The sequence below is a fragment of the Heloderma suspectum genome, chromosome 1 (genome assembly GCF_057233095.1).
Source record: "Heloderma suspectum isolate Gila_16-S chromosome 1, 16-S_ref, whole genome shotgun sequence".
NCBI classification, from domain to species: domain Eukaryota; kingdom Metazoa; phylum Chordata; class Lepidosauria; order Squamata; family Helodermatidae; genus Heloderma; species Heloderma suspectum.
Genome location: NC_139458.1, coordinates 239,682,951 through 239,696,028, shown reverse-complemented (window position 1 = coordinate 239,696,028; position 13,078 = coordinate 239,682,951).

The following is a 13,078-nucleotide window of genomic DNA, read 5'->3' as shown; positions in this document are numbered from 1 at the left end:
TACATCCCTAGTGATAGGCTATGTAAATATTTACGTAGCCTATCATGGCAAAATACAGGGACGCAAATTGCGGCGGCTACAGGCTGCCCAGCAGCCGGATGTCCAGCTGCAGGCAGCCCAGGCGGAGCGGAGCTGGCCAGGGAGAATTTCGGGGGGAGGGACGGAGAGCCTCCCCCCCCACCGCGAATGTCACCCTTCGAAAAGGTAAGTGACTTTCATACATCCCTAGGCCTAGACAATGTTGGCAGGAGAAGGAAAAGCAGAGGCCATTACCTGCTTGCTCACGGGTTCTCTGCCTGTCAAGCAAGCAAGTGGAAGAAAGAGGATGAGGAGCAAAGCAGGTGGTGAGAATGGCAGTAAGAAGGTAGACTCACTGAGGTCAGGGCTGAGACTCATTAAGGGTGTCTCTACAGTAAGCAAAAAATGTACAAAAACCTTTCTGGAGCTTCCTGCTTTCGGTTTCTTTGCAGGATTAGGAAGGGCTTCTTTACACAGCAGCCATATGGTTTGAATGAGGGAGTGCCTCCCTCCCTCCCTGGCATGCCTGCAAAGGGGTGTGTGTGTGTCTTGTTTTTGTAGCTTAACTTATGCTGTACTGTTTTCTTGCAGCCCCCAGGAAACCTCTGACTTACTTCTGAGTAGACATAAAATGTAAGACTGTGCTGTAAGTCTGCTACACTTAGCATACTTATGTGGGAGTAAGCCCCATTGAAACAACAGAGGATGTTGCTTCTGAGCTTGGTGGGGTGGGGGATCAGATGTGTCTCCCTTCATTGCAGGGAGGCATTTTACCCTATTCTCCCTCCAATTGAGAAATGCGGAGGCAGGAGTCGCAATCAGCAGATGATTCTTGCCTGTCAAATCTGCTCGGGTCTCCTTCCATGCAACCCCACTCCCATCCTCAATGCCTTCGTCATCCTGAAAACAACTGAAAACAAATGCCCATAGTAGACAGACACAGCGGTTTCTTCCGCTATTGGAGAATTTCACAGGGAGGTTATGGCACTCCTCTTCCATGGGCCGGAAAACATTATTTGCATTTCGGGACGAGATAGACTGGGGGAAATTGTGGGAGGTGCCTTGGACGTTAGCAGCGTCATGTTAAGAGCCCGCAAACTTCCAAGAGAGAGCCATCTTGATAGCAGGATAAAAGCTCCATGTCATGAACCCCTAAGAGTGTCTTGCCCAAGAGCACTCAAAAAGCTGGAGCCAGCACTGAGTTAACAAGTATTGCTACAGCTGAGATTCATGATCAAGGAGATACATTTAGCTGCTTCAGAAACTGGGGAAGTGGCCAGAGAGGTTTTGTCAATTCCCAGCTTAGATTATCCCCTCCCTCCCAAGACAGTAAAAGCAGATGCTGAAAAAGGCAAATTGCTCCTCAATCTTTCACACTTTCGTCCACAAGCTGGATCTCTCGCGTTTGTGGAGAGGGTTTGAAAATGAGCAGTTTTCTGCTGAGTTTCTAGGCCTCTAGTTGGATACTTACCCAATCCATATACCCCCATTGTTCTATTCCCATTCTCCCTCCCAACAAATCCCTGTTCTATACAGCATACCTGGCTCAGCATACACATTCATACATTTTGAACGCAGAACTGGATTTTCTTGGAATGGCAGTAGAACTTGAATTTTAGGATACTTAGTGAGCAGTACAGGATGTGTGCCTATGCTCCCTTGAATTGCTACAGCATCTTATTTTAGTGTCCATTTATTACTTGCATTCAAATCATTCCACCCCCACATTACACAGAATCTATATTGGAGCTTCTGATGCCTGTTTGAGACAAGACACTTGGGATTCTCACGATCTTTACACAGATATTGATGGCAGCCCTTTTCCTTCAGGTAGATGTCTATATTCTTGAGAAGCGGTACATACCAAGAAGTCATGTGGGCATCACAGTTGACCAGACATTTGAATCCAGGTCTTCCTGTTCCTAGTCCAGCATTCTATCCATTAGACTGTACTGGTGGTAACAATGGCTAGTAATAGTTCTTCTACCCATCTTAAAAAAAAACCTTTTACAACCTGACATTTTGCCTCAAAAATCAGCTTTCTACATGCATTTATTCATGAGTTATTGCATATCTGCATTTGTGTGTCAGCCATCTTACAAAATGCCAGCTGCAGAATCCATGCAACAGAATGGGCATGTCTACCCAAGTTAAATACGTTCCTACAGGGGTCAGATGCACATACAAATTTCAAGATTCTCTGTGCATCTATTTATTTTTTACAGGGTTCTATGGGGAACTCAAGCCACAGACCATAGCTGGAAAAACACTAAGAGAGTGTTTAAACCTCTTCTGTGAAGAAGATCCGACAACAGACCCCTATCAACAGACCCCATCCTGTAAAAATAACAATTTGGTAATTTAGCAACATGCACTTCAGTGGTTTGATTATTTTGGTGCAGAGTACAGAGTCAAATATGCTGTAAGATATATTTGAGCAAAACCCACTCTCTAGCTAGAAAAGTGCAGTTTTGAGAGCCAGTTTGGTGTAGTGGTTTGAGTGCCAAACTAGGACTCAAGACACCCCACTCAGCCTGATAGTCCAGGATCTGCCATAGGATTTAATCTCTGCTTGTTCACCCTCATCCAGCCCATTATTGTGTTCAGACAATGTTCAAGGGTATCTACTGTTTCCTTGATGTTACATGACAGAGTGCACTAGAGCGGAGTGTCATCCACATGTTGATGACACATCACTCCAAAGCTACAGATAATCTGTCCCAGCAGCTTCATGTAGATATTAAACAGAAGAACATAAGAATATAAGAAGAGCTATGCTGGATCAGACCAAGGGTCGATCTAGTCCAGCTTCTGTTCACACAGTGGCCACAAGCAGGACATGAGCGCAATAGCACCCCCCCACCCATGTTCCTCAGCAACTGGTGTACATGGGCTCACTGCCTCTGGTTCTGGAGGTAGCACATAGTCATTAAGACCAGTAGCCTTTTCCTCTAGGTATTTGTCTAATTCCCTTTTAAAGCTATCCACATTTGTGGCCATCATTAGACCCTGTGGTAGCGAATTCCATGGTTCAACTATGCGCTGGGTGAAAAAGTACTTCCTTTTATCTGCCCTGAATCTCCTACCAATCAGCTTCATAGGATGATCCCAGGTTCTAGTATTTTGAGAGAGGGAGAAAAATGTCTCCCTATCTACATTCTCCACACCATGCATAATTTTGTAGACCTCTGTCATGTCTCTCCTTACCCTCCTTTTTTCCAAGCTAAACAATCCCAGCTGTTGTAACCTTCTCTCACAGGGGAGATGCTCCAGCCCCTTGATCATTGTAGTTTAAACAACACAGGGGAAAGGAAAAATACATGAAACTGCAGGAAATGGTATAAAAATTTTTGTTACAGCTTTCAATATTGAAGCAGGTGATGTACCAGAAGAATCTCGACATGAACTCTTGGAATCGGAAAACAACAATGAACCAAAGACAAAATACAACAACATGACTAATCCGGTTTTACAAACTATGTGTATGTGAAGAAGAATTTCCAGCACTCTGGACACGCTCACTTGAAATAGCATGTTTGAAAATACCCAATGCTGCAAGCGGTTCTTCTCAAAGCCAATTCTTGCCAAAAGCCAACTTGGAAAGACAGTTGCAATATAAATACAAGCGAATATTCCAAAACTAGCCAAAGAAAACAGACCACAACAATCACAGTAGAGGACACAGCAGAACTGGAGGACAGGAGTGGCTGAAAGCGGAAGAGGAAGCCACACCCATCAGCCAGTATCTACTTAAAATAGGTTGGTATGTGTTTTTGGGGCTGCAAAAGTTTTCTCACTCTACTATCAAGACGTAATCATATCCCAATGGTTCTCTCGATTCCACCAGGTTTCTGTTATGCCCACAATGTCTATGCTCTTCCTTAAAACTAAACACTCAAACTCTACCATCTTGGGCTGGAACCTTCTACCATCAGCATAGAAATACCTACGGTCATGTGAAAAAGAAAGTACACCCCCTTTGTTCTATGGTTTTACGTATCAGGACATAATAAAAATCATCTGGTCCCTGTTGTTGTTCAGTCGTTAAGTCGTGTCTGACTCTTCGTGACCCCATGGACCATAGCACGCCAGGCCTTCCTGTCCTCCGCTCTCTCCCGGAGTGTGCTCAAGTTCATATTCATTGCATCGGTGATGCTATCTAGCCATCTCATCCTCTGCAGTCCCCTTCACCTTTTGCCTTCAATCTTTCCCAACATCAGGGTCTTTTCCAGGGAGTTTTCGCATTCGGTGGCCAAAATATTGGAGCTTCAGCTTCAGTATCTGTCCTTCCAATGAGCACTCAGGGTTGATTTCCTTTAGGATGGACTGATTTGACCTCCTTGCAGTCCAGGGGACTCGTAAGAGTCTTCTCCAGCACCACAGTTCAAAAGCATCCATTCTTCGGCACGCAGCCTTCCTTATAGTCCAGCTCCCACAGCCATACATTACTACTGGGAAAACCATAGCTTCGATTATACGAACCTTTGTCGGCAAGGTGATGTCTCTGCTTCTTACTATGCTGTCTAGGTGTGCCATAGCTTTCCTCCCAAGGAGCAAGCGTCTTTTAATTTCACGGCTACGGTCGCCGTCTGCGGAGATCTTGGAGCCCAAGAAACTAAAATCTGTCACTGCTTCCATTTCTTCCCCTTCTATATGCCAGGAAGTGATGGGGCCAGATGCCATGATCTTAGTTTTTTTAATGTTGAGTTTCAAACCAGCTTTTGTGCTCTCCACTTTCACCCTCAACAAGAGGCTCTTTAGATCCTCTTCGCTTTCTGCCATTAGGGTGGTATCGTCTGCGTATCTGAGGTTGTTGATAATTCTCCCGGCAATCTTAATTCCAACCTGTGGTTCAACCAACCCAGCGTTTCTCATTATGTACTCTGCATATACATTAAATAAGCAGGGCGACAATATACAGCTTTGTCATACTCCTTTCCCAATTTTGAACCAATCAGTTGTTCCATGTCCGGTTCTTACTGTTGCTTCTTGACCCTCGTACAGGTTTCTCAGGAGACAGGTAAGGTGGCCTGGTACTCCCATCTCTTTAAGAATTTGCCAGTTTGTTGTGATCCACACAATCAAAGGCTTTAGCGTAGTCAATGAAGCAGAAATAGACGTTTATCTGGAATTCTCTTGTTTTCTCCATGATCCAGCGAATGTTGGTGATTTGATCTCTAGTTCCTCTGCCTCTTCGAAACCCCGCTTGTACTTCCAGTAGTTCTCGGTTCACATGCTGCTGAAGCCTAGCTTGTAGGATTTTGAGCATAACCTTGCTGGCATGTGAAATGAGCGCAATTGTGCAGTAGTTTAAACACTCTTTGGCATTGCCCTTCTTTGGAATTGGAATGTAAACTGCCCTTTTCCAGTCTTGTGGCCACTGCTGAGTGTTCCAAATTTGTTGGCATATTGAGCGCCGCACTTTAACAGCATCATCTTTTAGGATTTTAAATAGCTCAGCTAGAATACTGTCATCTCCGCTAGCTTTGTTGTTACTAATGCTTCCTAAGGCCCACTTGACTTCACTCTCTAGAATGTCCGGTCCAAGTTCATTGACCACACTATCATGGCTATCAGGGACATTCAGATCTTTCCTGTATAGTTCTTCTGTGTATTCTTGCCACCTCTTCTTAATCTCATCTGCTTCTGTTAGGTCCCTGCCTTCTTTGTCCTTTATCATGCCCGTCTTTGCACAAAACGTTCCCTTGAGATCTCCGATTTTCTTGAAGAGATCTCTAGTCCTTCCCATTCTATTGTTCTCCTTGATTTCTTTGCATTGTTCATTTAAGAAAGCCTTCTTGTCTCTCCTTGCTGTTCTCTGGAACTCTGCATTCAGTTGGATATATCTTCCCCTTTCTCCCTTGCTTTTCGCTTCCCGTCTTTCCTCAGCTACTTGTAAAGCCTCATCAGACAGCCACTTGGCTTTCTTGCATTTCTTTTTCTTTGGGATAGATTTCGCTGCTGCCTCCTGACCAATGTTACGGACCTCCGTCCATAGTTCCTCAGACGCTCTGTCTGTCAGGTCTAATCCCTTAAATCTATTTCTCACCTCCACTGTATATTCATAAGGGATATGATTTAGGTCATACCTGAATGGTTTAGTGGTTTTCCCTACGTTCTTCAATTTCAGCCGAAATTTTGCAAGAAGCAGCTCATGATCTGAGCCACAGTCAGCTCCAGGTCTTGTTTTGACTGACTGTATAGAGCTTCTCCATCTTTGGCTGCAAAGGACATAATCAATCTGATTTCGATATTGACCATCTGGTGATGTCCATGTGTAGTCGTCTCTTGTGCTGTTAGAAAAGAATGTTTGCTATGAACAGCGTGTTCTCTTCACAAAACTCTATTAGCCTTTGTCCTGCTTCATTTGGTACACCAAGGCCATGCTTGCCTGTTATCCCGGTGATTTCTTGACTTCCTACTTTGGCATTCCAATCCCCTATGATGAAAAGGACATCTTTTTTTGGTGTTAGTTCTAGAAGGTGTTGGAGGTCTTCATAGAACCAATCAACCTCAGCTTCTTCGGATCAGTGGTTGGGGCATAGACTTGAATTACCGTGATGTTGAATGGTTTGCCTTGGATTCGTACTGAGATCATTCTATCGTTTTTGAGATTGTACCCCAGTACTGCTTTTCCCACCCTTTTGTTGACTATGAGTGCTACTCCATTTCTTCTAAGGGATTCTTGGCCACAGTAGTAGATATGATGGTCACCTGAATTAAATTCGCCCATGCCTGTCCATTTTAGTTCGCGGATTCCCAAGATGTCGATGTTCAATCTTGCACTTCATGTTTGACCACCTCCAGCTTACCTTGATTCATTGACCTTACATTCCAGGTTCCTAAACAATATTGTTCTTTACAGCATCGGATTTTCTTTTCACCACCAGACACATCCACAGCTGAGTGTCCTTTCAGCTTTGGCCCAGCCGCTTCACTCTTTCTGGTGCTACTTGGAAATTCCCTCTGCTCTTCCCCAGTAGTATATTGGACACCTTCCGACCTGAGGGTCTCATCTTGCGGCGTCATATCTTTTAGCCTTGTGATACGTTCCATGGGGTTTTCTTGGCAAGAATACTGGAGTGGGTTGCCATTTCCTTCTCCAGTGGACCACATTTTGTCAGAACTCTCCACCATGACCTGTCCGTCTTGGGTGGCCCTGCACAGCATAGCTTATGGCTTCACTGAGTTATGCAAGCCCCTTTGCCACAACAAGGCCTTGAAGGTTGTTGAAGGGGCATCTGCTCCTTAGCAGGTCTTAAAATTAGGTAAATACAACCTCAGATCAACAACAACACATGACTTATTACACCATGTCATTATTTATTTTACAGAAATAAAGCCACAATGGAGAAGCCATGTGTGAAAAACTAAGTATACCTTACTTCAAGCAATAACTTGAAGTAATCGTTTTTTGTATGACTTTATACACGTCTCTCACATCATTGTGGAGGAATTTTGGCCCACTCTTCTTTACAACATTGCTTCAGTTCATTGAGGTTTGCGGGCGTTTGTTTATGCACAGCTCTCTTAAGGTCCCGCCACAGCATTTCAATCGGGTTGAGGTCTGGACTTAGACTGGGCCATTGCAACACCTTGATTCTTTTCTTTTTCAGCCATTCTGTTGTAGATTTGCTGTTGTGCTTGTGATCACTGTCCCGTTGCATGACCCAATTTCGGCCAAGCTCTAGCTGTCGGACAGATGGCCTGACATTTGACTCTAGAATACTTTGGTATACAGAGGTGGTCATGGTCGACTCAATGACTGCAAGGTGCCCAGGTCCTGTGGCTGCAAACCAAGCCCAAATCATCACCCCTCCACCACCGTGCTTGACAGTTGGTATGTTTGTGCTGATATACTGTGTTTGGTTTTCGCCAAACGTGGCGTTGTGCATTATGGCCAAACATCTCCACTTTGGTCTTGTCTGTCTGAAGGACATTGTTCCAGAAGTCTTGTGATTTGTTCAGATGCAACTTTGCAAACCTAAGCCAAGCTGCCATGTTCTTTTTAGAGAGAAGAGGCTTTCTCCTGGCAACCCTTCCAAACAAACCATACTTATTTAATCTTTTTCTAATTGTACTGTCATGAACTTTAACATTTAACATGCTAACTGAGGCCTGTAGAGTCTGAGATGTACCTTTTGGATGTTTTGCAATTTCTCTGAGCATTGCACAGTCTGCCCTTGGGGTGAATTTGCTGGGATGTCCACTCCTGGGAAGATTGGCAACTGTCTTGAATGTTTTCCACTTGTGAATAATCTTCCTCACTGTAGAATGATGGACTTTAAATTGTTTGGAAATGGCCTTACAACCCTTCCCAGATTGATGAGCAGCAACAATTGCTTCTCTGAGATCATTGCCGATGTCTTTACTCTTTGGCATTGTGTTAACACACACCTGAATGCTCGAGACCAGCAAACTCCTGAGACTTCAGCTTTTATTGAGGTGGTCACACTTGCTGATGATCAATTAATCAAGGGCATTTGATAGGAGCACCTGGCTGCTACTTAGCCTCTTCATACCTATGGAAGCAGTAAGGGTGTACTTAGTTTTTCACACATGGCTTCTCCATTTTGGCTTTATTTCTGTAAAATAAATAATGACATGGTGTAATATGTCATGTGTTATTGTTCATCTGAGATTGTATTTACCTAATTTTAAGACCTGCTAAGGACCAGATGATTTTTATTATGTCCTGATATGTAAAACCATAGAACTCAAAGAGGGTGTACTTTCTTTTTCACATGACTGTATACATGTGGTCCCTCTCCAGATGTCTCTGGCATGTGCATTTTGGCCTCTTTGAGTAGCTATCATGTCCTACTGTTCGCTCATTGCTTACTTCTACTCCATCCCTATTTGGACAATCAGAAACATTTTCTACAGATGATTTATCCCAAATAGGATGCTCCCCAGCTCCTCTTAGCTTTTCGAAGGAGTTGCTTTTTTGATGTTATGTTCCAGCAGTCTGATTCCATTTCAGTTCAAATGGAGCCTGTCCCTCTGGTACAGGCATGGCTTGCGTGAAAACATTCTCCAGTACCTATCCAATCCAAATCCCTTCTCCCAATGCCACCAAGACTCCTCACTCTGCCTGTCTAGCTCACCTTGCATGAGAATCAGCATTTCAGAAAATGCTATCTTTGGGTTCCTCGTTTTCAACTTCCTATCTAGCAATCTATATTTTGCTTTCAGGAGCACCCAAGTACCTTTCCCCATACCACTGGTGCCAATGTGCGCCATGAGTCCTTCCCAGCACTATCTACCAGGCTATCTAGATGAAGCATGAGATCTGCTACCTTTCCACCAGGTATGCAACTCACCACGTGGTCTACATGCCTGTCACAAAACCATCTCTCCATGTTTCAAATTATTGACTTGCTCACTACTAGGAGAACACACACTTCCTCTTCAGAGGCAGAAACTTGCCACAAGAGGATATCAGATCATACACCAAGGAATGGGTCCCCTTGCACATCCTCAGAGTGATGTCCTCCTTCCCCTAGGCCGTCATCCTCCATGACAGCAGAGAAGCTGTCATTCTGGGAGTGGGATTCCACTGTCACACTGCCAGAGGCTCATCCACAAATCTCTCTGCTTTTCCTGATCAGCAACCTTGGCCTCAAGGAAATGAATTTCATCCCACCCAGGCCTTGACCTGGACAAAACAGATTCATTTCACAGGGATGCTACCTTTTCCTTTGTCATGGTGACTCTGGAAAGGGAGAACAGGTTTCCTCACAACATTTGCCTGTTCAGTTGTTTCTACTATCAAGCTCTGCTATGAACCAGCTAAGAGACGTCCTCCTTTTTCCATAGGCCAGGGGGTGGGCAAAAGCCTGTGGGCTGCATGCACCCCAACCCCGCACTCCTGAATTTGCAAAAAAACCCCAACCCATGATTTCCCTTTAAAACAAGGCACGTGGGAAACACACCCTGCTGGGAAGCAGAATCACACTCCCAGAAGCCTTCTGGGAGTCTGATTTTGTTTCCCAATAAGTTTTGAGTTCCCCATCTACTTTGCTTTAAAGAAAAATTGTCCCCCAAAATTGCCACCACTGAATTTTGGCAGTGCAGCTGCAACAATTTCAATGGTAGGGAGGAATGCAGCCCCCAGTGGGAGTTGGCCTCTGGACTGGTGGAAGTTTCCCATCCCTGTACTAGACATTATTCTGCAAGAGGAAGAGCCACATCCTTTCCATTCTCTGTGATGTCCATTTTCACCCTTCCACATTTATCAAGCATTGTGCCTCAGAGACATCCTCAGCAGGTTATTCTCATTATTCCTGTATTCTCACTTGTGTCCCATATATGTGCCTGCAGAGACCATGTTGAACCATGCACACACAAGCGCCTAGACCTGATGTTCTCTGCAGCCTCAAAACATACCCATCTTGGCCCTTGTAGGTGTTCTACTGTTTACTTGTTTCTACGGTAATCTAGGAAAACTAAGCAAGATGGCACTTGTCTTGCTCATTGAGGCATTCATGTTTTGGCAATGCCCAATAGTTGCCTATTTGGGGGAGGAGTTTATTATAAGGATAAACTTTGTATTGGAACACTCTTTAATATTTACTATCCTCTTAAGTCATCTACCTGTTTCTTGGAAGTTAATGCAAAGTCTGTGCAAGTGAATTCTCTGTGCCCGTTTGACAGCAAAAAGGCCGATATTACAAAATTGGAAGGATAAACATTCACCTCCTATAATGGATTGAGGACCTAACACTGCTTTCAACGTTTGAACGGGGGGTATACTGGCGCCACTGGTGAATGAATACATATATGGATATCTGATCTGCCTTTGTTGAAGTTTATGTATAATTTATACACACAAACATTTACATATATACATTTCATATGCATCAATTGAAATTGACACATTCAAATTATGCTGTCATATTTTTTCTCTTTTTTTTCAGGGTTTTGCGTTGTTGAAATTTACAATAAAAAATAATTTTAAAAAAAGGTAGTCTAGGAGATCTAAGTAAGATAGTACTTGTCTTGCCCACTGAGGCATTCATATGAGGAAGATTTTACCCTGAAGAGGGAACACAGCCATTTACATGATTTAGCTCTATAAAACTGTGAACCATGCTATGCGCAGGCCCCACATCTTTAAAGAATAACATTTCCTCCAATACTGGATTCAAGTAGCTGAATGCTAACAGGAGTGAATCCAAAATGAAGCCACTGAGAAGCAAGAGGGAGAGATTAACATTCTCTGGGAAACCCCAAAATATGAAGTACAAAGCATCAAACAAGCAAAGGGATGGATTTAGAAGGTAGCATGGGAGTGGTTCTGCCTGACTGCATGGTACTTGTGTTATAGATCCCACATCCTATTCCCTTTACTTTTTAACATCGATATGAAGCCCCTGGGCCAGGTCATCTGGAGAGTATGGAATGAGGTGCCATCAATAAGCTGATACAACTCAGCTCTATTTCTTCCTGTCGGATAAGGCTGTAGAAATATTGAACCTGTGCCTGGATGTTGTAATGGGCTAGATGAGGGTCAATAAATTGGAACTGAATCCTGACAAGATGGAGGATGGGCGGATGGTCTGGGAAACTGGTGCTTCTCATGGTTTGGACAGAGCTGCAGTCCCCATGACAGCGCAAGTACCCTGTGGGAGCCCACCTACATCCAGCTTTGTTGCTAGAAGCCCAGGGGGCCCTGGCAGCACAGAGTGCCTTCTGCCAGCATTGGCTGGCTTGCCAGGTACAACAATTTCTGGCCATGGTGATCCATGCTCTAGTAAAGCCCCAGTTCAATTGTTGTGATGCATTTATACATGGGGCTGCCCTAAAGATGATCTCAGAGCTTCAATTAATGCAGAATATGGCTGCCAGAATTTTGACTGGTAAGGGCAGGTGCATGCACATTACACCAGCTTTAAAAGTACCCCATTGGCCATATATTGGCTTCCAGGCACAAATGCAAGGTGCTGCTCCTTACTTTTAAAGCCCTAAATGCCTTGGGACCCAAATACCTGAAGGGCCACCGCTACCCATGTCAACCTGTCCGTACGCCAAGTTCTGCTCATGCCCTTCTTCAGGGGCCTTTATCAGAGGTGCAGTACAGGATGACAAAGGAAGAGGCTTTTTCAGCAGTGGCAACCCGACTGTGGAGAACACTCCCTAGAGGTTCACCTACCACCCACATTGCCATCTTTTTGGCACCAGGTTGATTTTAACTTGTGTATGGTCTAATTATCATGGGGTTAATCTGTTTTAATGTATTTCTGTTGTGAAAATCAATTGTACACTGCCTGCAGCGTATCTCACTGAGGGCTGCCTTACAGGGGAGATGGGACTGAACCGGTCTGCTTAAGCCCCTTAAGCTTATAGTGTATCGGAGCAGAGGATGGCTGACTAACTGGAATCCTTAACAGGAACATTCCTGTTGGGGGTAAGGCTACACTGCAATATTTTATTTTAGGTCCCACTTGTCAGTTACAAATAAGCAGTGTATGTTTTCTCAAACCAAGCGTCAGTGATCTTGCACTGAAAGAGCATCCAAAGCCAGATGCAGAATGGTGATTCCTCCCTTTCTTTCCGTCCTACCAGAATACTTGTGTAAAACATCAAGCAGCAGGGGAGATTTCTCTTCTCAGGGATGTATACTTAATTAGAAACTTATTTAGAAACACATTTCTTTGAAATCAGCGAGACGTACTTCTAAGGTAAGTCTGTTTATGACCAGTCAACTTAGCAATGATTTTTTAAAAGTCAGCACTACATATTTTATTCTGTCCTTTGTGTATACACACCCAAAAGAGATTGCTGAAGTAAGTTTTTAACTGGTGGATGATTTTTTGGTGTTGATTTGTTTTTAACTGTTTTGTTTTAAGTATAGTTCTGTAGTTTATTAGCCACTGACTGCTATTTTTAGTGGAAAGGTAGGATAAAAATGTAATAAATAAATGTGCTTTACAATGTACCTTATTTCTGAAGGGCCAGGTTGACTGCTGGTGCTGTATATGTGTTTATGATTTATATACTAGACACCCCAACTGATGAAAAATGTTCTCAAACCTGTATCATGTCTTTCTTCACTCTG